At 36.8% G+C, this 26949-nt stretch overlaps 1 protein-coding gene across 1 annotated transcript in view; it reads left to right on the forward strand.

Moving 5' to 3' along the window:
• LOC113168482 (trichohyalin-like) overlaps nucleotides 1-26949 on the forward strand; it is a 928554-nt gene that overhangs the window by 758860 nt on the left and 142745 nt on the right. The window lies entirely within an intron of this gene.

The raw sequence follows: 26949 nt of genomic DNA on the forward strand, positions 1-26949 counted from the left end.
TGATTAGAAAAAGTCCAATCAGAAACTTTTCCAGAGCTCTGTTCAATGCTGGAAACATGAAGAGGTTTTCTCTCTGTGTTAGTGTGTTACATTGTCCAACACTGAGCAGCTAGTTTGGTATTTAACATCCAATAATAGTTGGAACTGTTTCTCTCCCAGATTTAGTGATTCCAGTCAGTCTAATAGTGTCTGAATGATAGAGCCAGAGGGAGCAGGAACCAAACAGTTCAGAGACACTTGATGTGTTTATTGGATCAAATCATTCAGAAATGATCATTCACTTAGAATAAATGCTGTGTTTTAGGAAATGTGAAAACAGATATTACATCCATAAAAGTCAAAACCCACCAAAAAAAGTCAAATTTTACGGTCTTGAACAGAGAAAGTGAAGTAAAAACAAATCACATTAATTAACAATGATTCTTATCTTCATCTCTCCGACCTCCCAGTTGAAAAACCTGCTCCAGAAGAACCACAGCGACTGTGAGGAAGTAAAGAGCCTGAAGCTGCTGCTGGTGAAAATCCCAGAGGTTCATCTTTTCATTCAATCCAGTTTTCTCTTTTTGTTTTCTTATCTTTTGAAAGTCAGACTGATCATAGTTTGTATAAAGTAATGAAAGTAATGTAAAGTAAATGACCTTAATAAGAGAACAGCTCTCTCATCTTGTCTTTGTCTTCTCTCTGCTCTCAGGTGAATCAACTAATACGTGTCTATATCTATTGATAATGAATTGTTTCTCTGCATCTCTCCTACCTCCCAGTTGCAAACAAAGCTGAAGGCTGAGGAAGAGAGGAGTAAACAGGCTGAGACCTTGAACTACAAGCTGCTGGATATAATGTCAAAGGTTTTTCTTCTTACACAAATCAAGTTATTTGTCCACATACTTTTGTCTTCTGTATGCAACACTTACTTGTTGCTGAGATCAAGACAGATCATAACAGATTAAGAACAGATTGTGGTTTGAAGAACAGAGAAAGATGTAGACTGAGCTGAGGAACAACATCAAAGAGGTTCATCTGTTTGTCATTTTACTTTTTATCTTTTGCAGAAAACACTGATTTGTTGATGAAGTTAGTTTATAAAATACGATTAGATAATACCTGAGATTAATACAAAGGTTTTATGGTTGAGTTTGAATTTGTTTGAACATCAGATGAAACTATTGTAGATGAAACATTGATCTTTGTTTCTTTCAGAAATGTGTAACAATATTTATTGTGTTCTTATTAACTTAATGTTAACACATTACTAATTTTGTTGGCTTTATCTGTTATTGTTCTGTAACAGAAATTAAACTGATATCACCATTTTTTTTTACTATAACACTATCAGGTTGTTTCATATTGAACATGGAATTACACAGAATTTAATTTAGTGTAGTTTCCAATAAATTGTTTTGTTTTGTGGTCTGATCAGTTCCACACAGACAAAGATCTTGTGTTTGTTTGAAGTCATTGACCTTAATAAGAGAACAGGTCTCTCATCTTCTCTTTGTCTTTTCTCTGCTCTCAGGTGAATCAACTAATGGTTGAAAATCAGAAGCTCAAATCTGGAAATGAAGAGAGTGAGGATCAGAGACAGCAACTGGAGAACAAGATAAAAGAGGTTAATGTTTTACTGAGACTGATTTAAGTTTCATGTCACAGTTTGTTTGTATTTAGTTCTAAATCTCAACTTAGTGTTTTAGGAGCTTTACCAACATATATATTCAACATATTCAAGTCATGAAGATTTCACTTCACATTTTAAGGTCCTGACCAGAGAAAGTGAAGGAAACAAAATCACATTTTATAACTACAGTATAGGTTTTGTAAATATTTATTGGAAGCAACATCAGATTTACCTACATCGAAAATACAACTAAACATGATACTTGACTCCGAGACAAAATATTATTACTGAATAAATTCCCATTAAACTGCTGCCAATTGTAAGGTTATTGTTTAATATTATTAATATCAACCAATCTGTGGTTCACTAGTTTCTGTAAGTCAGAACAATCTGTCATTCAGCATCTCTTTGTTCTTTCTTTGTAAAATAGAAATTAGTCTTGACTAAATACACGAAAAACACAAAGATCAGGTGAGTTCAGTCAGTGAGAAGCTGGAACATATTAATTCATTTTGTCTTCTCTCACTCCCCCCTCATCTGAAATGGTATCTTCCAGCTTCTAATTGGCTGAACACACCTGATCCAGGTAATGAGCAGTACTGTAGATAGTTGGAGAACCAGCAGGAGAACAGCAGTGAGGACCAGGGTTGTCTGTTCCTACTTTAAATGTTAGTGTGTTACATTCACTGAGCAGCTAATTTGGTATTTAACATCTAATTCACTCAGAATAAATGCTCTGTCTGCGTCTATTGATAATGAGTTGTTTCTCTTCATCTCTCAGACCTCCCAGTTGGTAAAGCAGCTCCAAATTAAAGATGGGTGCAGTGAGGAAGTGGGGACCTTGAAGGAGCTGCTAAAAATAAACAACGAGGTTCATCTTTTCAGCCAAACCAGTTTTCTCTTTCTCGTCATTTTCTGATTTATACTGTTACTGAAACCAAGACACATCATAACATTGATTCAAATTACATAATAATTGTCCAGTGAGAGTTTATTTGTCTCTTAAAAACTTATGTTTCATATATTCAACATTGAAAAAACTTTTATTAATCCCCGAGGGAAATAGTTTGACCTCATTACAGTTGTTCTCAACACAGACAGGAAAGATTGACACAAACATAAGTACACAAAAACATCTATACAGAAAACTTTGTATATTTACAGAAAATAAGAGATGAATGAAAATTGGTCAATATTTATAGTCCAGGCTGGAATGACAACAAATATGTCATGAAATTGTCAGTTCCCCCACCCCTTACTAAGGGGGGAGAAATTAATCTAATATAAATGAGTATAATTTTAAAGTTTTTTCTGTGAAATAGAATTCCTGTTTAGAGGTAAATTATTTTCAAACTTAACTACTACTAAGAGAAAAATAGATAGAGTTGCTGTTTAGATTCCCTCTACATTGTCCAACACTGAGCAGCTAGTTTGGTATTTAACATCCAATAATAGTTGGAACTGTTTCTCTCCCAGATTTAGTGATTCCAGTCAGTCTAATAGTGTCTGAATGATAGAGCCAGAGGGAGCAGGAACCAAACAGTTCAGAGACACTTGATGTGTTTATTGGATCAAATCATTCAGAGTCAATTCAGATTCAAACTGATGTTGTATGAAGAGAATTAGAAACACAACTTACAACCAATGAGAAATGATCATTCACTTAGAATAAATGCTGTGTCTACATCTATTGATAATGAATTGTTTCTCTTCATCTTTTAGACCTCTCATTTGAAAAACCTGCTTCAGGAGAATCACGATGACAGTGAGGAAGTAAAGAGCTTGAAGCAGCTGCTGGAGAAAATCACAGAGGTTCCTCTTTTCATTCAAACCTGTTTTCTCTCTTTTTGTTTTCTTATCTTTTGAAAGTCAGACTGATCATAACATAGACTGGAATTAATTTTAAACAGAGACAAAACCAATTTATTATCTATCCAGTTAGAGGATCTTTGTCTCATAGAAAATATTTTCTCTATGTTTTTTTTTCCTTTTTCTGCAAAACAGAATCTGTTTAACTGTTTAGATTTTGTTCAGTATTAAAGTATTTTCAAATTAAACTATTACTGTGTGAGTATTATACTCCAAAGTAAGAATGGAATAAAAACCTAAAAATCTTATTTAAAAAATCTACAAACAAAGTGATCAGTTGAAAAAAACGAGCTGAGAAATAAGATCATACACGTTTACCTTTTAATCTAAATCAAAAATCTGTTTGTCATTTTCCTTTTTATCTTCTGCATGAAAATTGGTTTCCTTGATGAAAGTGATTTATTAAATTAGATTAGATAAAACATAGACTAATTTAAAGTTTTACAGTTGATTATGAATTTATTTTAACATCAGTTGAAATTAATGTAGATTAAACTTTGATATCTGTTTATTACAGAAATTTTCAACAGGTTTAAACTCACTTGTGGCCACTATTCTTTGTGTTATTACAATACTGTCAGTTGATATCACCTTGAACATCGTTGTATCTGGTAATTAATTTATTACATAAAATTGCAACAAACACACAGAGCAAATAAAAATAAACTTAAAATTGAGGATGACTTAAACATTAAACATCCAAATAATAGTTGGAGGGAGCAGGAACCAAACAGTTCAGTTCAATGAATTGTTTCTTTTCATTTCTCAGACCTCCCATTTGGAAAAGCTGCTCCAGGATGAGAAACAAGAGTACTGTGAGGAAGTAAAGAGCTTGAAGCAGCTGCTGGAGAAAATCACAGAGGTTCCTCTTTTCATTCAAACCTGTTTTCTCTCTTTTTGTTTTCTTATCTTTCGAATGTCAGACTGATCATAACATAGAGTGGAGTTAATGTTAAACAGAAACAAAACCAATCTATTATCTATACATTGAGAGAATCTTTGTCTTCTAGAAAATGTTTCCAATTTTTCTGGGAAAGAAAATAGCTGTTTAGCTGTTTAGGTTTTGTTCAGGGGTCTTTTCAAACTAAACTAATACTGAGTATTATACTAGAAGGTAAGATCAGGTCAAATTGTGGTTTAGTTAAAAATTAAAAATCTCCTTTTAAAAAATCTAAAAACAAACTAATCAGCAGAAATCAGATGATGAAGGAGCTTCATGTTCAAAGTGTTGGTGTTAGTTTGAAGTCATTGACCTTAATAAGAGAGCAGGTCTCTCATCTTCTCTTTGTCTTCTCTCTGCTCTCAGGTGAATCAACTAATATGTGTCTATATCTATTGATAATGAATTGTTTCTCTTCATCTCTCCTACCTCCCAGTTGCAAACAAAGCTGAAGGCTGATGAAGAGAGGAGTAAACAGGCTGAGACCTTGAACTACAAGCTGCTGGATATAATGTCAAAGGTTTTTCTTCTTACACAAATCAAGTTATTTGTCCACATACTTTTGTCTTCTGTATGCAACACTTACTTGTTGCTGAGATCAAGACAGATCATAACAGATTAAGAACAGATTGTGGTTTGAAGAACAGAGGAAAATGTAGACTGAGCTGAGGAACAACATCAAAGAGGTTCATCTGTTTGTCATTTTACTTTTTATCATTTGCAGAAAACACTGATTTGTTGATGAAGTTAGTTTATAAAATACGATTAGATAATACCTGAGATTAATACAAAGGTTTTATGGTTGAGTTTGAATTTGTTTGAACATCAGATGAAACTATTGTAGATGAAACATTGATCTTTGTTTCTTTCAGAAATGTGTAACAATATTCATTGTGTTCTTATTAACTTAATGCTAACACATTACTAATTTTGTTGGCTTTATCTGTTATTGTTCTGTAACAGAAATTAAACTGATATCACCATTTTTTTTTACTATAACACTATCAGGTTGTTTCATATTGAACATGGAATTACACAGAATTTAATTTAGTGTAGTTTCCAATAAATTGTTTTGTTTTGTGGTCTGATCAGTTCCACACAGACAAAGATCTTGTGTTTGTTTAAAGTCATTGACCTCAATAAGAGAACAGGTCTCTCATCTTCTCTTTGTCTTCTCTCTGCTCTCAGGTGAATCAACTAATGGTTGAAAATCAGAAGCTCAAATCTGGAAATGAAGAGAGTGAGGATCAGAGACTGCAACTGGAGAACAAGATAAAAGAGGTTAATGTTTTACTGAGACTGAGTTAAGTTTCATTTCACAGTTTGTGTTTGTGTTAGTGTTTTAGGAGCTTTACCAACATAAATATTTATTGGAAACGTTATCAAATGTACGTACAACAAAAATACACCAAAACATGAAACTTGACTCCAAGACAAAATATAACTACAGAATAAATTCCCATTTAGATGTTGCCAAATGTAAGACTATTGTTTAACATTAATATCAACCAATCTGTGGTTCGCTAGTTTCTGAAACTCAGAACAATCTGTCATTTAGCATTTCCTTATTCCTTCTTTGTAAAAAAGAAATTAGTGTTTTTAGACAGTAGATAGTTAGATAGTAGGACCAGGATTGTCTTGTTCTGCTTTAAACTAACAGGAGACTGAGAAATAGATCAAACAGAGAAGACTTGATTCATTACGAGTGATTAGAAAAAGTCCAATCAGAAACTTTTCCAGAGCTCTGTTCAATGCTGGAAACATGAAGAGGTTTTCTCTCTGTGTTAGTGTGTTACATTGTCCAACACTGAGCAGCTAGTTTGGTATTTAACATCCAATAATAGTTGGAACTGTTTCTCTCCCAGATTTAGTGATTCCAGTCAGTCTAATAGTGTCTGAATGATAGAGCCAGAGGGAGCAGGAACCAAACAGTTCAGAGACACTTGATGTGTTTATTGAGTCAATTCAGATTCAAACTGATATTGTATGAAGAGAATTAGAAACACAACTTACAACCAATGAGAAATGATCATTCACTTAGAATAAATGCTGAGTCGACATCTATTGATAATGAACTGTTTCTCTTTATCTTTTTTAACTCCCAGGTTGAAAAGGAGCTTCAGGCTGAGAAGAAGATTGAAAAGGTAAAACTATTCTGTTTTGAGTTTTTTTATCTTCTATGTAAAACAGTTATTTGTTTTTGAGACCAAGACCATTTTTTCTTTCTTCTGCTCCAAGCAGCTAAATTTGGTATTTAATGGAAACATAGTTTATTCCTGATTGAACCTATGCTAAATGTTATGAATGTAGTGAACTGATTGATAGAACCAGGGGATGAAGGAGACAACTGGTTCAGAGATATTTAATCATGTTTATTGTATAACATTGATTTCTTCATAGCTTAGAACCAATAGGAAATGAGAATTCAGCCAGAGTAAATGGTAAATAGTAAATTTTCTGCACTTATATAGCGCTTTTCTACCTAGCTGGTACTCGCTTTACACTGCGTCTCATTCACCCATTCACCCATTCACACTCACACTCCGATGGCAGAGCTGCTATGCAGCTGACCTGACTCACTGGGGGCAACTTGGTGTTCAGTATCTTGCCCAAAGACACTTTGGCATGTGACATGGCAGCCAGGAACCGAACCACCTGTGATTGGCAGACAACTGCTCTACCCATTGAGCCACAGCCACCCCCAGAATGCATGTTGTGTATAGACATCAGTTTGATTAATCTGTCTTCATCTCTTCTATGTTCCAGTTGAAAAAACAGCTCTGGCCTGAAACATAGTAACAGAAGTGATCACCAACATCAACCTAACTGAAGATATCCAACATAAACCCACATCTCACACAGTAAGAAATAACAATTAGTCCTGATCAACAAATGACCTTGAAGAAAATTTTTGTCCTTAAGACTAATGGTGAACTGTAAAATAGTAACTGTACCATAATCCTACAAATCTGACTACGAATCATGGACTGAACATCAGACACAACACAACTTACTTCTTCTCTGCAGAAACCAAACAAAATCCTTTGTAGACACACGAAAAATATAAATGAGTTGAACCTCTTCAGTGTAGATTTAAATACAACATCATTATGTTGATTTGTTCTTGTGTCTTATTGAATAATTTACATACTGTATGTTGTATGTATGTTGTAATGTGGTGAAAAGTAGTGTTATATTGGCTGGTTTGTATTGTAAATCTGGGATAAAGTACAAACAGAACATTACTACTAGACGCTTATGGTTTTCAGGAGTTTAAGTTTTTTTTTTAATGTCTTTGAATAAATCCACTTTAACAACAGCTTTCTTTATTTTATTTTATAAAATTACAATGTCTAAATTAATCTTTGTGAGGCTTAGACTGCTACCAGGCATAAGAGGACATGACACAATTTTAATTTAAGAATCAAGAGAGAGAGGTGGTAATTGCCTGGGGAATGGAATCCTGAAGCGGAAAAGGGGGCAGGTTTGCTGGAGAGGTGAGAGGCAGCCGAGGCAGGTTCTACGAGGACCTGTATCTGTGAGAATCCAGAGGCAGACAGAGAGTGAGGTCCAAAAATCCAGAGCAATTTAAGAGACATAGAAAACAGGTTACAGCCTAAGAAAGAGAGAGGCAAACAAATACAAAATCCACAATAGGGGTTATCCACAGAAACAGAAAACAGGTGAGATCGGGACAGACAGAGAATCAGTGTTCAAACGATTGGTCCAGGTTGGTAAAAGGTGGCAGAAGAATCACTGAGTCAGAATGCTGAAAAGTTGCTCTGGGAAAGAACGCAGACGATCTGGTGGAGAACAAAGAGCTGCAGACCTGTTTATATGTTGAAGGAAGAGAACAGGTGAAACTGATGGTGAGGAGATCAGAGGTAGTGGAGCAGACAGAGAGCTGCCCCCAACTCAATCAATGCTCGAACAGGACTCTAGCAGTAAGTCCTGAATGGTTGTGCCAGCAAGACCAGGGGCCTGAGACGACTGCCAAAAGAGCCCAGCTGCTTACTGAGCTCTTTCATGGGTCTCGGTGACAGAAGGAGGATGCACAGGTCTAAAACACCTAGCGCCTCCACCACAACATTTTAGACTGCATGATTCTCTTTCCACAAAACCTATGTGCCAGAGCTTGCTTCAGGACCTGCAACGCATCCAGGCCAACATCTGCAGCCCCATGCTGGCTGACAGAAGATATTATCATACCTAGTTTATTTTGGGTTTAAAATAACCACAACACTTTTCATACGCTGAGAGACGAAGACAATAAAGCACAACAAGGACACTGCTCTGCCTTTTTAGATGAGACACACCCTGAAGTTACAGATGTGGGTGTATGGTGTGGTTAAATGGTGATCATATTGCAAGAAAAAGAACTCCATATAAAGATAACACACTTGTAAGAAGAAAAGAGAACTCCACAAAAGGATAAAACATTGGTTATAGGCGTATAGCAACAAGAACTCTTCAAGTCCAACCTTTTCTGACCTTTCCTGTTTCCTGTCTGTGTGCAAAGTGCAGCTTCAGCACAGTACAACATATTCTTGTTGCTCACAGAATTAAACATCACACACATGTATCCTTCATAATGACAATAAGTAAAAAACAAGAAATTATCCTTATGAGTGAAGGAACATTGTAATAAGAAAATTTTAAATCAGTGAGTAAATCATATTTACTCTAACAACCTTCTGTCGTGTAAAAAGTATTCATGACCCCCAGGTCAAAGGTAAGATATGCCCCCACTTTCCCATAACCCCCCTCCCCGAGTATATATATATTTCTGACATTTTTATGACGTCGAGATGATCTTTTTATGAGTGCCAGACATCCGCCAGATCGCCGCTAAGTGCGTTATAATATACATGCAGATTAATCATAAATTAAAAAATAAACAAAGGTGAGTGGTCTGCTAATCCCTGAGAATGTTGGAACCCCCCTCCCACTCACACACATACTCACACAAACACACACACACGTACACACATCTGCATCTTGCATTCCGTCCCTCAAATTTCACCAATCCATAAAAAGGTAGAAATTTGGCCAAAGCGTCAAAATCGGAACTCTGTTCTGTAGAAAACGTCTGTCTGAAGAAGTCTGAGGAGGCTGGTCGACAACGACGACTCTGGTAAAATGGTAAGTTTCTTTAATTATTGATAGGCATAAATGTAGGCAGGCCTTGACCGAGATAGAGAATAATTTCTATTGTCTGGTGATAAATTGAGTAAATGTTAAATTGCTAAGCTGTCATTAGTGTGAGTACAAATTGTAGCTAACATTGCTCAACCTTTAGTTCGCATAAACCTTACAATCACTATAGTGACACATTGCAGGAGAAAGCATTGTTTTTATTCTAGCATCCGACGACTCACTCTAAGCTAACAGTTGTATGTCAACAAAATCCTGGAAAGTCCAGACATTAATTTTCCTTTTTAACATTTGTACCCCATTACAGTGTCGATAATATCAAATTGTTGTGAACCGACTCTGTAACGTTCTACTAGTTCTGCTGCTTTGCACACAGGTGTCTTTAAAAACTGACACTCTGCACCTGCGCCTGGAAAACCATCACGTGACGTAAGTGCTCCCTTTTAATTCCATATAGAAACAAGTACGTATGCCTGTCAACAGCTTCTAAACATAACTCTACACCACGGTCACATTTTCTGCCTGTTTAAATAATTAGTCACTGTTCTTTTTTTTTCTCACACCAAGATTCTCATAATATGTTAACATAGTTTTTTTTTTTTTTTTTTTTTTTTTTGCATCTGAGGTTATTGCAGTTTGATTGGAATACGAATTTCCAAAAACAGTTTACGGTTGGTTTTGTATGATTAGCATCATCTACACAGGTCAGAATCATATGGCACCTGTAACATATAAACACTTGGCCAGTGCTGTGCTGTGCGTTTGTGATGGGAGGGTTTGTGTAACGTAAGCCTAGATCCTAAAGAATTAAATAACTTAAAAATGAACTCTTTAAAGTTAAAGTTTTCTGTTTTTACATTTACTATGTTTTAGCATAAATTATCACAATGTTTTTGCAACATGCACGGTGCCCACAGGCATGGTGGATACTGCCAGTACAAGTGTTTGGGGTGGTTTAATACATATTACTGTACATGTGTCGCAAAATGAAATATAGATGTTCATTTTCTTTATTTAGAATTTCACTCCAGAAGTGATTTTATTTCCAAATAATTTAGAACCCAAAACTGAGACATTGTAGACAACTGTCAACTATCAGTATGGTGGTTCTGTATGTGAACAATCAATTAAAGGCAAGATGGAACATCCAAAGTGAAACTTGTGATTCCCAGAACAAAAAGTTGTTGTAAAAATTGGTTAAAATAAGTTGAGGCTGACTATATTGTTGACAAATACTTCCTAGTGTTACGGAGAGAAATCACAGCCTTGTTATGAGTTTCTTTAGTTATATTATCTCATTTTATTTCAACAGAACAACTTCTTCAGGTGTTCAGAAATTTCTTCCCTCTCTAGTCCTTATATGATACAGATAAATAGAGGATTTTGGAAAACTAACTGTAAAGTCATTATCATGGGACAGGAGGGATTCTAGATGTCTATGATCCGGGCAGCAATGATGGTAAGGCTTGCAGAAATGCCTAGTAAAACAGCAGAGTCGTTTGGTAGAAGCTCTTAGGCGACTGCCCGTGACCTTAAAAAATAAAAGACGATTAAAGACTGTTCATAGGAAATAAATATACCATATTTTCTGCACTATAAGTCGCACCTTCAATGAATTGCCTATATGAACATTTTTTTCATATATAAGGCGCACCGCATTATAAGGCGCATAGAATAGACACTACAGTAGAGGCTGGGGTTACGTTATGCAACATTAGATGGAGCTGCGCTAAATGGAATGTAAACAAAACAGTCAGAGTGTAAGGAGTTAGTAGGACCAATAATAAGGCCGAAGCAATCTACTCTGTTCAGTGTGTTTATTGCGGCACACAAACAAAACTACAGCGCAAGCATCAGCTGAGCAGTTTTTTCTTTAGAAAAACACAAGGAGTCAATATTAATACCTGGTGAAATCAAAGTCCTTGAATCATAGATAATCCAAACCCGTAGCTCCAATAGGAAATCCAAAATAATCCAACAGATAATCCAATGAAAAACACCGGTATTCAACAAAACACAAACCGGGAAAAAGTATCACAGTCCATAATCCAAAGCAACAATCCATGTAGCAGAATCCTCTGCCATCGACTACTTTAAGTCCTCCACACTAGTTTGTCATGAGGTGCAATCAATCGACTTAACGAATGTCAAGCTGCTGCATGAACACCATTCCGCACGGAACCGGGACCTTCAAAATAAGAGGTCAGCCTGAAAGGTAGTCGGCGGATCCTCACACAGAGAGGTCGGTCAAACTTTTTTAATAGATTGCCATCATGCCTTTCAGTTCAAGTGATAGGGTACCGGACATTGAAGGCAATCTTAGGGCCTTAGGACAGCATAGCTTTTCAAAGATAGTGATACATGCCGGAGCTAACGATATACGCCTTCGTCAGTCTGAGGTTACCAAGAATAACTTTAAAGAGGTGTTTAAATTAGCGAAGGCGATGTCCGAAGTGGTAATCTTCTCTGGCCCCCTCCCAATGAGACGAGGTGACATAACCTACAGCAGGTTATGGTCGCTGAACCGCTGGATGTCCAGGTGGTGCTCCGAAAACAACGTGGGCTTCATAGATAATTGGAGGACCTTTGAGGGCAAACCTGGTCTGTTAGGGCGGGACGGTGTCCATCCCACTCGGGAAGGTGCTGCTCTCATTTCTTGCAGTATAGCTCATAGTCTAAGATCAGGCCTAGCTAGTCGCTGACTACCCAGAGCCCAGGCCAGGGAGCAGACAAACAGGCTAAACCAACTGTCCGCTAGCTGCACAGAGTCGTCAATCAGGGTTCAACGTATTGAGACTGTGTCTGTTCCTCGAGCTAAACAAAAAGCTAGAAAAACCCAGAAAGTATGTTTTAATAATTTAATTAACATACAGACCTCAAATTCAGAGCACACTGATTGTGCAGCCAGCACCTCTGATCTGAAGTTAGGACTGTTAAATATTAGATCTCTTACATCTAAAGCTCTTACTGTTAATGAAACTATCACAGATCAGGAGTTTGATATACTCTGTTTAACAGAAACTTGGATTAAACAGGACGAGTATGTAGCTTTAAATGAAGCAACTCCTCCTGGATACAGCTACATTCACCAGCCTCGTCTGACTGGTAGAGGAGGAGGTGTCGCAGTTATTTATAATGATAAACTGACTATCGTACAAAAGCATGTACACAAATTTAAAGCTTTTGAATGTCTTTATAGTAACATAACAAGTATAGATACAAATATAAAGTCTGCTCAGCCGATCCCGCTAATTATCATTTACAGACCCCCAGGGCCCTACTCTGAATTTCTTTGTGAATTTGCAGATTTCCTTTCTAACCTAGTTGTTTCTGTAGACAAAGCGTTAATTGCTGGAGATTTTAATATTCACTTTGAGAATCCAGAAGACCCTCTGAGAACAGCATTTATGTCCATATTGGACTCGCTAGGAGGAGATCAGTGTGTAGTAGGACCCACTCATAAAGCGGGTCACACCTTAGATTTAATAATATCATTCGGTTTAAGTATAAGAAATTTACTTACGCTCCCACTGTCTGAAGTTATCTCAGACCACTATCTTGTTTCAACTACAGTGTGTCATATTAACAATGTATACTCAGCGCCGCGCTATCGCATTAAACGTACATTTAGATCAACTACCGCACAGAGCTTTACTAGTAATCTTCCAGAGTTATCAACTTTGATTGGATCACCGTCTGACACCACAGAACTAGACCAGGCGACTGAATATCTCGAGTCGTCATTACGTTATACCTTAGATAAAGTAGCTCCAGTTAAAAGAAAAGTCATTAGAGATAAGAAACTTGCTCCTTGGTATAACGATGACACGCACGTCTTAAAACAGACTACTCGAAAGTTAGAACGTAAATGGCGCCAAACTAAACTGTTAGTATTCCAGATAGCGTGGAAGGAGAGCATCCTGAACTATAAAAAAGCTCTTAGTGCAGCTAGATCAACGTATCTCTCCACTCTCATAGAAAACAACAAAAACAACCCTAGATTTTTATTTAATACAGTAGCCAAATTAACTAGAAAGAAAACTACTGCAGATATCTCCACAACAACGTTGTGCAGTAGTGAGGACTTCATGAACTTTTTCAATAACAAAATTGTAAATATAAGGCATAAAATTCAAGCTTTAAAACCAGACAATTTAGTTGACGCAGGTGACGAGCTAACCTCAGCAGATCAGTACCTAGATTACTTTACTCCTCTTGAAGAGAATGAACTAATTTCACAAATCTCTTCTGCAAAATCTTCAACCTGTACATTAGACCCTATACCGACACACTTTCTAAAACAGATAGTGCCAGAAATAATAGAACCCCTGCTGACAATCATAAATTCCTCACTCAGCTGTGGGTATGTCCCAAAGTGTTTTAAATTAGCAGTTATTAAACCGCTAATCAAGAAACCTGATCTCGACCCTTGTCAGCTGTCAAATTACAGGCCGATATCAAACCTCCCCTTTATCTCAAAGATTCTCGAAAAGATAGTAGCTGGGCAGCTATCCTCGTATCTTCATAGAAATAACATACATGAACTCTATCAGTCAGGATTTAGGCCTCATCACAGCACAGAGACGGCCCTTGTTAAAGTAGTAAATGACCTCCTATTGGCCTCTGATCAGGGTAGTGTCTCTATGCTTGTGCTACTCGACCTCAGTGCAGCTTTTGACACCATTGACCATAGTATTCTCCTTCACAGACTAGAAAATGTTGTTGGAATTAGGGGAACGGCCCTCTCCTGGCTTAGGTCCTATTTGACTGATCGTTATCAGTACGTAGATCTAAATGGCGATTACTCCACATGCTCTCCAGTGGAGTTTGGTGTTCCACAGGGTTCAGTTTTAGGCCCCCTGCTTTTTTCCCTCTACATGCTTCCTCTGGGCAACATTATCCGTAAACATGGTATTAACTTTCATTGTTATGCTGACGACACACAGTTATATGTTTCATCAAAACCAGATGAGATCAAACTGCTTAATAAAGTTGAGCAATGTGTAAAGGATATACGAGACTGGATGCTAATTAACTTCCTTCTGCTAAATCCTGATAAGACAGAAGTACTAGTTATAGGATCATCTGCAGCTAGAAGCAAGATGTTAGACCACACTGTAACTCTAGATGGCCTTTCCGTTACATCTAGTGCAACAGTCAAAGACCTTGGTGTGATTCTAAATTCCAGTCTTTCATTTGAAGCTCATGTAGATAATGTCACCAGGACAGCTTTCTTTCACCTCAGAAATATTGCCAAGATAAGGAATATTTTGTCACTAAATGATGCAGAAAAATTAGTGCATGCTTTCATCACCTCTAGGTTGGACTACTGTAATGCCTTACTGTCTGGCTGTTCAACCAGGTGCATAAACAAGCTTCAGTTAGTTCAGAATGCAGCAGCGAGAGTCCTCACTCGAACCAGAAGATACGATCACATCACGCCTATCTTATCTACACTTCATTGGCTCCCCGTGAAATTTCGCATTGATTTTAAAATACTACTTTTGACATTTAAAGCATTAAATGGTCTTGCGCCGCATTATCTAAGTGAACTGCTAGTGTCTTATGATCCACCACGCCTACTTCGCTCAAAGGATGCTGGCTGCCTGTCAGTACCTCGTATCCTAAAAACTACAGCTGGGGGCAGAGCTTTTTCTTACAAAGCCCCAAAGTTATGGAATAGCCTTCCAAATAGCGTTCGGGACTCAGACACAGTCTCAGTGTTTAAGTCTAGGCTGAAAACCTACCTATTTAGTCAAGCATTTGAGTAAATAGATCTGGGAAGGACTCATGGACGTAGAGCATTATGGTGAACTGGTATGTTTAGATGCTGTCTTCCCAACTCTCACTGATCACTCGGGTTTGTTGATGGTGAAGTGTTTGGTTGCTCTACATCCCAGTGCGCCCTCATGTCTGTGTTTTCTTCTGAACCCACCCTTTTAGTTAGGCTGTCATAATTAGTCCTGCCGGAGTCCCTGCTGCACTACACTAAATATACATTCACCTCAAACTTTATCTGACTGTGAATACAACTAACTGCAATCTCTCCTCTTCTCTCTCTTTCCCTCTCCCTCTCTCTTTTCCCTCTTCCTGTCTCTCTGTCGAGATACACGTCATTCCACCCTTTGCCCTCTGGACCTGTCTGACTCGTCCTGATGCCCAACTTCTGGCTGGAGATCTCGTCGCCTGGATCCACCGTTTGCCCTTTGGGATGCGTTTGGAGACTGGATTAGTCACAAGCTACTATGATGTCGGTCCCGGCCTCGGCGGACGTCGGAAGCTGTTTCTTGGAGGTCTCGACTCAACGCTCGATAGTCAAGGAATGGAACTAGTCTGCCTGCAATAACTAACTGGACTCCATATTAACTTAAAAGACATTAACTGTTATGCTGGACTGCTGCCTACACAGCATGTAATCACCCATATGAGGATGGGTTCCCTGTTGAGTCTGGTTCCTCTCAAGGTTTCTTCCTGTTGCCTTCTCAGGGAGTTTTTCCTTGCCACCGTCGCCCTCGGCTTGCTCATCAAGGACAATCACATTATTATGACTCATACACATACACTGTTCATGTACTGTTCTTTGGTTGTGTAAAGCTGCTTTGTGACAATGTCAATTGTAAAAAGCGCTCTACAAATAAAATTGAATTGAATTGAATTGAATAAATGAATAACAAGAAGTTGTGACAAAGGCAGCTAAAAAGTATTATAGTATTGTTCTTAAAAAATTGTCAGAATGAGAGTTGTGTATTTTAGTTGACCTTTGTTAAGATAATTAGTTGCAGAGTGAGCGCTCTTTCCACTCTCTGTTCAATAGTACAGCTTTGACGTATTTTCTCCATCGGTAAATTAAGCAAGTTTAGTTTCCACATTAAAACCAACTGGTTCATGTTTATGCTGAGTGTGATTTATACGTTTGTGCCTTGGAAAACTTTTGTCTTTGTAAGTATTAACATGTTTATTGTTATTAGAAGTATGTTAGTTGTTACCTGTTACATATGATAAATTACGTGTGCGTGTTATTGTAATTAGCTTCATTCAAGTCAAGCTAGCATGTGTGAGTGTAACGATGTGTATTATTTGTTAATTTAGTTTCTTTCTGTTTCTTTCAGTTACATAAAAAAAAGATAGGATAAAATGTAGTTGAGAGCAATGTACTCCTCAGTTCACAACTCCAGTAAAGACACGAAACCGCACCATTGATTAATTAATGTTAAATTCTCTGGCTGCTGGTCTGTTCCCGTGTTCTACTGCGTGACTGACTCAATATTGATCCATATATAAGGCGCACTGTCGGCTTTTGAGAAAATTGAAGGCTTTTAGGTGCGCCTTATGGTGCGGAAAATACAGTAATAAAGAAGTAGATTTAACTAAGAACAAAATATCTGTACAAGAATAAAGTATAAAAAAATATGTGTACAGTACAAATGTACAACATAAGAAAAATATAAGAAAATACTAAAACCTGGGTGAACCTAGGTGAACAATGTAGAAAAATATAGAATTTGGAATTTTGTGTGGGAAGGAGTGTAGTATAAATGGAAGTGTCCAGGGAGTGTGCAAATATGCTGTAAAGTGTTCATACTTAAAGTGACTTGTGCATAATAGAATAAATAGTAATATCAAAGGTGTGCAGTGACCACTAGGGAAGATGATTGTCCCGAATGTCCAGAGAGAGTTCAAGAAGCATGAAGCATGAGTGTGTAAAGTGGGTCAGTACTATGTGGTGTGCTGGTTGAGAGTCCGTATCGCCTGTGGAAAGAAGCTCCTCCTCAGTCTCTCTGTATTGGCCTTCAGGGAGCGGAATCGCTTTCCTGACAGTTTACATCCTGGGGTAGACCTACTGTACGATTACTGCAATACAGGTGAACCCCTAACCAAACTCTGCTGAATAAAATAGCAACAAATGGCGGAGACATTACAACCCCCATCCATGGACTGGACTAGTCCAGGCGACGTCCAGAAACGATTCAAGCTCTTCAAACAAAACACGATGTCATCTTTCAGGGCCCACCTGCTGACACGGCAGAGGAAAAGAAGGTGGGACTGCTCTTGTTCTAGGTTGGTGATAAAGGCAAGTGAAGATGACAAACTTAAACTGAATCCAGTATTTGAGAAACTTGAAGCTCACTACAGACCACAGAGTAACCGCAAACTAGCCAGGTTTTAACTGAGATGCCTGAAGCAAGGTGATATTGCCATATAGCTAGGCAATGCTTTAACTTTCAAACAATGAGGAAGAGAGCACTAGAACCCAGATGGAGGTCATAAGCAGACACGACACGGCATTGAAGGAAAACAAAAGATGTATATACCCCGTTACACGCAGCAGAGACCCCACAAAAATCAGAGACTTCGACAAGGGTGAGAAATTTACCAGAGGTCAGATCCCAGCAAAGTCAGCTCAATGCAAAAACTGTGGTAAAACTGGGCACTTACTAAAAGTATGAGTGAACAGAAACAAGAAAGTACATGAAATAAATATAATAACAAGCTCAAAAGACCAGATCAAGACCAATGTTAAAATACTTTAAATGTTTTATTGTATCATAATTGCTCAAAATCTTTAAATACAGATGCTTTTTTTTGTTTTGTTTTCAGTTTATTTCTGTTCAGGTCAAAGTCAAAAACAAAAACTGTGGCCTGTATCACAAATCAAGTTGAACTTAGTCTAGTTTCACTGAGTCTGATGTTGGTCGTCCCAGATATTCTTCATCATAAAGCTGATAATCAACTGTCTCTGTTACTTCTGTAGTTTCTAACTGATGCTTGAGAACAGAGTCACTTTTACTTATTACTGCTACAATAAATAAAACAAGTGATTGGATATAAACCTGATCATCTCTATTGATCATGTTGTACCTTAATTCAGATCTGTATTAATAATAAAATATGTTCCTCATATTGACATTATTTTGTCTTTTCTCCCAGTTTAAAGACAAACAAACTGAAATTCAGCAGCTTCAGGAAGAGATTCAGAGGATGGAGACCAACAACACTGATGTTCATTGTACTTGCAGATCAGACCTGCACAATGATCTGGAGTAATTTTGGACCACTCCTCTGTTTCAGTGTAACAATATTCTTGGGATGTCTGGTGTGAATCGCTCTCTTAAGGTAATGCTACAGCATTTCAATCGGGTTGAGGTCAGGACTCTGACTGGGCCACTCCAGAAGGTGTATTTTGTTCTGTTGAAGCTATTCTTTTGTTGAATTACTTGTATGCTTTGCATCATTGTCCTGTTGCATCATCCATCCTCTGTGGAGCTTCAGTTGGCGGACAGATGGTCTTACGTTTTCCTGCAAAATGTCTTGATAAACTCTGGAATTAATTTTTCCATCAGTTTTTTCCACCAGTCATAGTGATGTTAACCCTGTTGCTTCTCTCTCCTTCACTCTTACATCAGTATTCTCCACTGTTGTGTATTCTGACACCTGTTGGTCTTGGACCGTATTACATTTTGCAGCAACTTGTGCTATACATTAGCTCTTTGGTGTGGGTCCTTGGCTTAGAATGCACATTACTCACCCCCAATGGCCTATAACTTAGAAATGTAAAGACACAAACTGCACTGTAAAAATGAATTATTTTGGAAATGTGTCTCATTCACTCATTTTATTAAACGGTCTAACACTGTAGTGTTGAAATTCACTAAAAATGATCTTTTCTGTCACTGGTAGTAAAGTGGGGGTCTAACAGTGACCAACATGCAACAAACCCTGTTCACAACTGAACTTAATTGCAGCTGTATTGTTTTCAGTTTTATGGCAACATGCTCAAAGTTCAGCTGTCATATATAATATACTCAATCCTTACTAGTAGGGCGTGTACTGTAAGAACTGTACATTACCTATTTAGATTCCAAAGGTATAATGTATGAAAGTCTTTGAACAGCCAAAGCAAGTTGATCAGTCTGTCAGTGATTAACTTTACAGTCTGTTGAAAGGATCCGCACATCATGCAACAGGTAAGTTGATAAAAGTTATTTTAAAGGTAAAATGTGTTTTATATGTTGAGAAATTGTGATTAACACTCACATTTACATTTACCCTGCTTTTGTACCTCGTATCTCACTTGTAAGTTGCTTTGTATAAAAGTGTCTGCAAATGACTAAATGCAAATGTAAAGGGTTTGAATCTATTGCAGAAGAGTCTGTGTCAGCCAGGTCTTCATTTTTCTTTTTTGGGTTAACTAAACTAAAGTCTTTGTGTCCAGTGGAAACATTTTTTTTTTTTTTTTTTTTATTCATATACATAATATTACATACTGAAGTTGCCAAAATTCTAATCTGTAACAAAAGTGCACGTAACCTATGGATAAAAAGCATTTTAGCTGACACAGCACACTGTGTCCCAGTGTAAGTAAGTTAAAAGTTGAAAGTAATTTTATTACATTAACATGTTTTATTCTTTGTGTAAAGATGTACACAAAAAATAAAACACATATAGAATGAGTACCTTTTTTTTCTCTTAGTGCAAAATATCTCATCAGATGAATAGATCAGAACCACCAGTGGTCTGGTTGTTCATTTTCTAACTTTGTAGAGGTAACTTCTATTACTGTACATGCTAAGTTAAAGTGGCATCAATATACATATTTGAAATAACAAATGTTGTAACCTAACAATAACTCTGTTATTTTGCAACACTTTTGTGTTCTAATCATATAGATAAAATCTTTAACATTTCCTCCTATTTAAAAAGACAGACTGAGCTCCATTATCGTGCAGTATTGTGTACATAATTAACAATAACTAGACAGTTCATCATAGTGTCATAGAGCTGAGTACTGCTCCATCACCTCTTAAGAATTCAATAGTTTAAACATGTAGAAGCAGTACAACTGTATAATATGAGGCCAATTTGACTAAACGAAATAGGAACCAGACTGATCTGTTGACTTGAAACCACATTTAAAAAAGTGAGTGATCATCAAAAAATACTATATAAGAAATGATAATGTAGTAAATATAGTGGGAAGAAAGTAGTTACCAGTTTTTTTTCTGTATGAACAAAGACAATATATCTGAACAAATAACATATAAATAGTGATGACCTTTCACATCTTTTGTTTGTGCTGGAAGCAACAAATACTCACAACCTGTAAGGTTGGATAAATAATAAATAAACTGTTTGTATTCAGATTCCAGTAACTTTAGTCATCTGGTAAATTGCTTCATCATGGTCAGTTTGCTGATGAAAGCCACACATGTGATTGTTGAATGAATCATCTTAGATCAGGTGGTCTGGTGTAAGATGGATGATTTTGATTGGATTATATTTGGTTAAACGCCTACATGATAAATGGGTGGGTTGAAACAAAAGGTGCTATCTTAACCACCAACACCTGGTAATAAAAGTTAACATGTTGAACTTCTTTCTCACACTCACTTGATCTTTCAAAATTGATTGATTGTTACTTTGTGATATTGGATCTTGACTTATTACATTTCTTTTTTTGATTGAACACTGACCGACACCTGTTCTCTACACTCCTCCACTCAGGACTGAATTACAGCACACATTGTCAGTAGATGTCTTTAAATGTTGGTGCAAATATCTATGTCGGGGAACTGAGTGTTACCACTGGAAGGAGGTCTCACCAAACAGGTAGAGCAGGTACACGAAGTTAGATCATACTCAGTGTCTCTGGAAATAACCGACACAACATGCAACAGGTACGTCATCTTACTTGTATAATTTTTATAAGATAAACTAACTTTTAATGTGAATTAATTTATTAAATCCTGTATTTTTAGAATTAGCACATAAGTTACATGTAGATGAAAGCCATTTTAACTATCACAGCACTCTGTGTAGGTGTTCACTGGTGAAAATGAAAGTATGATTTTGAACATGTTTGTGTACAACGCCCACACACACATTACAGAGTGATGGTGGAAAAATGAAAAATATAAGTGAAACTATTTAATTGATTAAACTAATTTGTCTGCATTCACTTCAAGCACATATTTCTGACATGTTTGATTTAGACCTGAACAATGTTCAGGATTAAAGAACAGTTTTAGCTCAGATTTATACTTAGGAAATATGTACCAGCTTAAGGTTTTCCACAAAACCTCTATTCAGATAAGATCTAGACTCAGACTGGATAACTCCAAAATGTGGAAGTTGTTTTCTTTGAAGTAATAACATGCTAGGTGATGCAGCAGAACAATGACCCTAATCATCAAAGTAAATCCACAGCAAAATTATTTCAGAGACATAAAAAACACATTTTGTAGTAGCCTGTTGATTTTGGCCAGTAATGATTATTTTGGAGAGAACAAGTTTGGCTGCCAAGACAACAACCCAAAAAACATTTGCGTTCATAAACTGCATTATCTGCTTCATTTTCAGAACTCCTGTCTTCTTTTCCTTCGATCTCCACTCAGACTTCTCAGAGTTTTGGTTTTCTATTTTCTCCTACACTCCTGTAGAGGTAGCTTAGACAGAATAATAATATCTTACAACGTCTCATTTAAATGATACCTACAAAATTATTCCATTCAATTCAATTTTATCTGTATACTGTCAAATCATAACAACAACATAAGTCATCTCAAGGCACTTTGCAGTGTTTATTGAATTATAGTATATGGAAAACCCAACAGCCTCAACTTATCAGAATTATGTCATTAACAAAGGGACAAAGACGTTTCAGTTATCTAAACATGTCTGATAGTTAAGTGTTTCAAGGAGTACATTTGTTCTTCAAATGATCACATTTAGCTCTGTATCATCAGATGGATGAGATCTATCCTTTATCTGGAATAAAACCACAAACGAGTAAATTGGCTGATTAAGATTTTTTTGACCATGAACATTTAAAATTAACCACCAGAGCTGAGTTGGAAGAGTCCACATGTTCAATAACTGTGGTTACATTACTATAAATGAGAAAAGTTTTTGTTGTTGAAACAGTATCTTAGTGTAAATAGTATCAGTTACATGCCTGAACAAATAAAACTTTTTTTCTACAAAAATAAATACAAACATGTATTTCTTTCCAGGTGAACCTGAGATAATTGGTTCAACTCAACCAATAGTGGCGAGAGTTGGTGATGACGTCACGTTGCCATGTCACTTTGAACCTGTGATGGATGCTGTTATGATGACTCTGGAGTGGTCGAGGTCTGACCTGAATAATGTAATTGTGTACGTGTGGCGTTCAGGTCAGGAATATGTAAAGGAAAATCATCCATCGTACACAGGAAGAACATCACTGTTCACTGATGAACTGAAACATGGAAACATTTCACTGAAACTCTCTGAAGTGAAATTGTCTGATAAAGGAACGTACAAGTGCTTCATTCCTAAACTCAACAAACAAACATTTGTTGAACTTGTTGTTGGTAAGTGGACAACCTGTTTCTAGTATGTGTGTATTTTAGTATCAACAGTTTCTGTCACTAAGGTTAGTACTTAGTAAAAGCAGTGCTCCTGTATAAAATATGGGTTTACTGTATGAGATTTTATTTATATTTATTTTAAATAAGGTTATATTTTCCATGCACTGACACCCATGTTTTAATTTTTTTTTTTTGCTCAGCACCAGATGCTGCTGCCTCTCCTGTTATTATTTTATCAGGGATTGATGTAGTTATGAATGGACTGGTTTTAAAGTGTGAGTCTAAAGGCTGGTATCCAGAGCCTGAGCTGTTGTGGCTGGACGCTGAGGGAAAGATCCTCTCTGCTGGACCTACAGAGACAGTCAGAGGTCCTGATGACCTCTATACTGTCAGCAGCAGAGTGACTGTGGAGAAGAGACACAGCAACAACATCACCTGTAGAGTCCAACAGAGAAACATCAATCAGACCAGAGAGACACAGATACATATATCAGGTTAAGAAAATGAAATTATATAATTACTTTTTTACCCTCAAATGACTTATTGTAAGTTTTATACAATGTTCATCTGTGTTTTCTCATTTTAGACAATTTCTTTAACATCCACTCTGGTTCGTCTGCTGCCACAGTTGTTTTGGCTGTTTGTTTGGGTGTTTGCATCCTGATTATTCTTTTACTTGTTTTCTTTTTATGGAAGATAAAAAATAAAATCAGTAAGTCAAAATTTAAATCCACTGACTTTATCTTATTAGTTTAGTCATTGGTCAGTATATTTTTTTCTTACTTTAAGACTGTGATTACTTCCTAAAATGTAACTTTTTACTGCCTTTATTTTTCAACAGAGTCCAAACCACCTGATGGAAATTATCATGCCTTTAAGAACTTATCTAAAAGTGAGCGAAAAAAGACCAAGCATGTAAGTAAAGATTTCTTACTCAGTTTTAGAGAGTAAATTAAGAACAAAACAAAACAAAAAAATTACAAGAAATATGTTATGTTTAATACTTTAAATGTTTTATTTTATCGTAATTGTGAAGATATCTTTAAATACAGATACTTTGTTTTGTGTTGTTTAGATTATTTCTGTTCAGAACCAAGTATAAGAAAAACAAAAAAAACAAACTGTGACCTGTATCACGAATCAAGTTGAACTTAGTCTAGTTTCACTGAGCCTGATGTTGGTCGTCCCAGATATTCTTCATCATAAAGCTGATAATCAACTGTCTCTGTTACCTCTGTAGTTTCTAACTGATGCTGGAGAACAGAGTCACTTTTCAGTAACGAAGGAAATTAAATTTACTTATTGATTGAAGTACATTTTTAAAAAGGTACTGTTTTTTTGTTGTACTTTTCTCTATAGTTACTTTATGACCCACCATTGTTGATGTTTTATGTTGCTTTATAGAAACACATATCCAGGTTACCGTTTTTGAATCCACCCGTTAATAAACCTGTTTCCGATCACCCCTGCCTCGTGCCTCCCCTTTAATTGGGACAGACAAATCCCGCACATGATTACACCAAACTTCCTCCCTGTCCCGGTTTCGAGCGTTGTGGGGTTTTGTACAAAGCTCTGCGGGATGAGTGCCTGGACATGCTTGGCCAGGCAGATTATCTGTTAAATTGCCTGGACACAGTATCGAAAACTTCCAATCAAATTAGCAACGAATAGCAACTAGCCATCAAATCCCTCTCAGAAACTGCACATGGTCATGACCTCTCCAGTCAGTTGGCTGCTCTACAGACACACGCTTCATCTTCTTCTATAACACATGTTACTCTGAGCCTAGAAGAGGCTCAGTCTGTTTTTCTACAGTTGAAAGTCCAGCCAGGGCAACTTCACTGCCCGACTAGCTCTCTATGTTGGCATTCCATAGGACACTTTTCCTGGCAAATGACAACACTCTGCTTGGGTTTCTCCAGTGGGCTGCTCTCCTACAGTCTCCGAGCCATCTGCCCGGGATTCTCCTGTTTTCTGGCCTGGAGCCTCCACTGCCCATCCGTTGGCCTGCTCGCTTTCTTTTTAGTCCACCTGCCAATAAACCTGCTTCCCATTCAGCCCTGCTTCATGCCTCCCTTTTAACACAAGAACATGTTGCACCCAAAAAACCCCTTAAGATTATTTGTTGAATAATTGTGGTTTACTTAAAATTTGTGTCAAATAAATTCAAATGAAGTTCACTTGTTTATTTAAATTAAACACAAGTAACCGTTTACAACATCCTCAAGTTACCATTTATACCAAAGTCAAAGAATTACTAAAATGTTTCTGGTGTTTTTCAACTCAAAGGCTGAAATATCACATATCCTCCTAGATTAAGTTTGGCCAGGAGAGTTTTGTTATTTTCTGAAATGGCAAACTTAAAATTAGTAAAGATTTAGCTAAAGTCAAGTAAAATCTACTCAAAGTGAAAAGAAATTAAACCCAAACCAAACTATATGTGCTTAAGCGATATTAAATCATTTTACTGCACCGGCTTCCCAGAAGGAAAGTTTTAAACAAGAATCAGATTAATTTTGCAGTTTTATTTGGGTGTGTTATTCACATTTTCAGACAGACACCTGTTTAACCAGTCAGACCTCAGCTGCTAACGAGATCATCGTGGAGGTAGAAAATGATGGCAAATACATCCGTCTCAGAAACCAGTCGCATGAGGTAATGCTGTTTGTATGTGGAACTAAGTTGAATTAATCATATTTAACAATATGTACAATATAACGAAACCTTGACTAATGCAAATATATCTGAATCCATTAAAATTCACTGTCTCCTCTTTCTGCTGAATTTCCCTCCTGCAGGAAAAAACACTGACAGGCTGGAAGTTAAAACTACAGGTCAACAATAAAAAACCATTAATATACACATTTCAGTCTCCACTTATTCTCCAGCCTCGAGAAACTGTCACTGTGAGTACATTTTTAATGCATATTTATGTTGTTAAATTTTTCACTTTTTTGTTTCCATTTTCCTTTGTTTCTCTTTTACATATTTGGAAAAAAAGACTTTAATATCATACTCTCATCTTTGTGACCTTTTTATTTTTTAGCTGTGGATCGCTAGTCATGGTAGGGCTCATTCTTCCACAGCCCGGGTTTGGAATGGCCTGGAACCCTGGAATTTCAAAGATACATTACAGTTCACCCTCATCTACAACAATAGAGAAATCCCATGTGACCCAGTGTATGTTTAGTGAAAGACAATCATCTTCAATATCAACATTATGAAATGTGTGTTCTTGTGGAGTATTCAAAATGTACAACATTGTGAAAGGTGTGTGTGTATGTATTAGAGATTTGATTTAACTTCATTTTAAACAAGTTTTAAATATGTATAAAGTAATTGAGCATTTTCATTAAGCGGGTAACATTCTGAAATCTCACCATTATTACATGTAAGTGAATATTAAGGGTACAATAAATTACATTTTTATTTGATAACACAAATACTTTTACTGTTTTTCTTTTCGAAAGTATACCATGTAGAATCTTCTACTCTATTTTTTATTATTTGATATATATTTTGTAACTAGACAGAGGGCAGATTGTTACAAGTAAACAATTACTTGAAAAATCTCTAACGTTTAATATTTTTATTTATACTGTTAGATTTGTTATTTACAAAATTGTTGTGCTTTCAAAAATACTTTTTATATTGATGTATATATTGTTTCAACTTAATGTCTAAATATAACTTCATTAAAAAATAAGAAAACATACACATTTACAGTATGCATATATATAGTTAGTATCTACATTCAGTTATCCATTAATTATACTGTTAAACATTTGCAGTACGGTTACAATTTGCCATCGATCTCTGCTTTGTTCACTTAACGAGTGCTCTCCAGGCCTCCGCTCCGCAGCCGCCCTCCCGAGGCACTCCTGTCTTCTCGTCTGGTGTCCCTGGGCCTCCTCCTCCTGCCCGTCTTGTTCTGCTCGCCTTCCTGGTTCCCTCTTGGGCCGTCTGGGATCCGGCCCTTGGAGGGGGGGGGGGTTCTGTCACCGTTTCGGCCTGGCACCAGGCCA

This window comes from Anabas testudineus, chromosome 18, assembly GCF_900324465.2.
Source record: "Anabas testudineus chromosome 18, fAnaTes1.2, whole genome shotgun sequence".
Taxonomy (NCBI): Eukaryota; Metazoa; Chordata; class Actinopteri; order Anabantiformes; family Anabantidae; genus Anabas; species Anabas testudineus.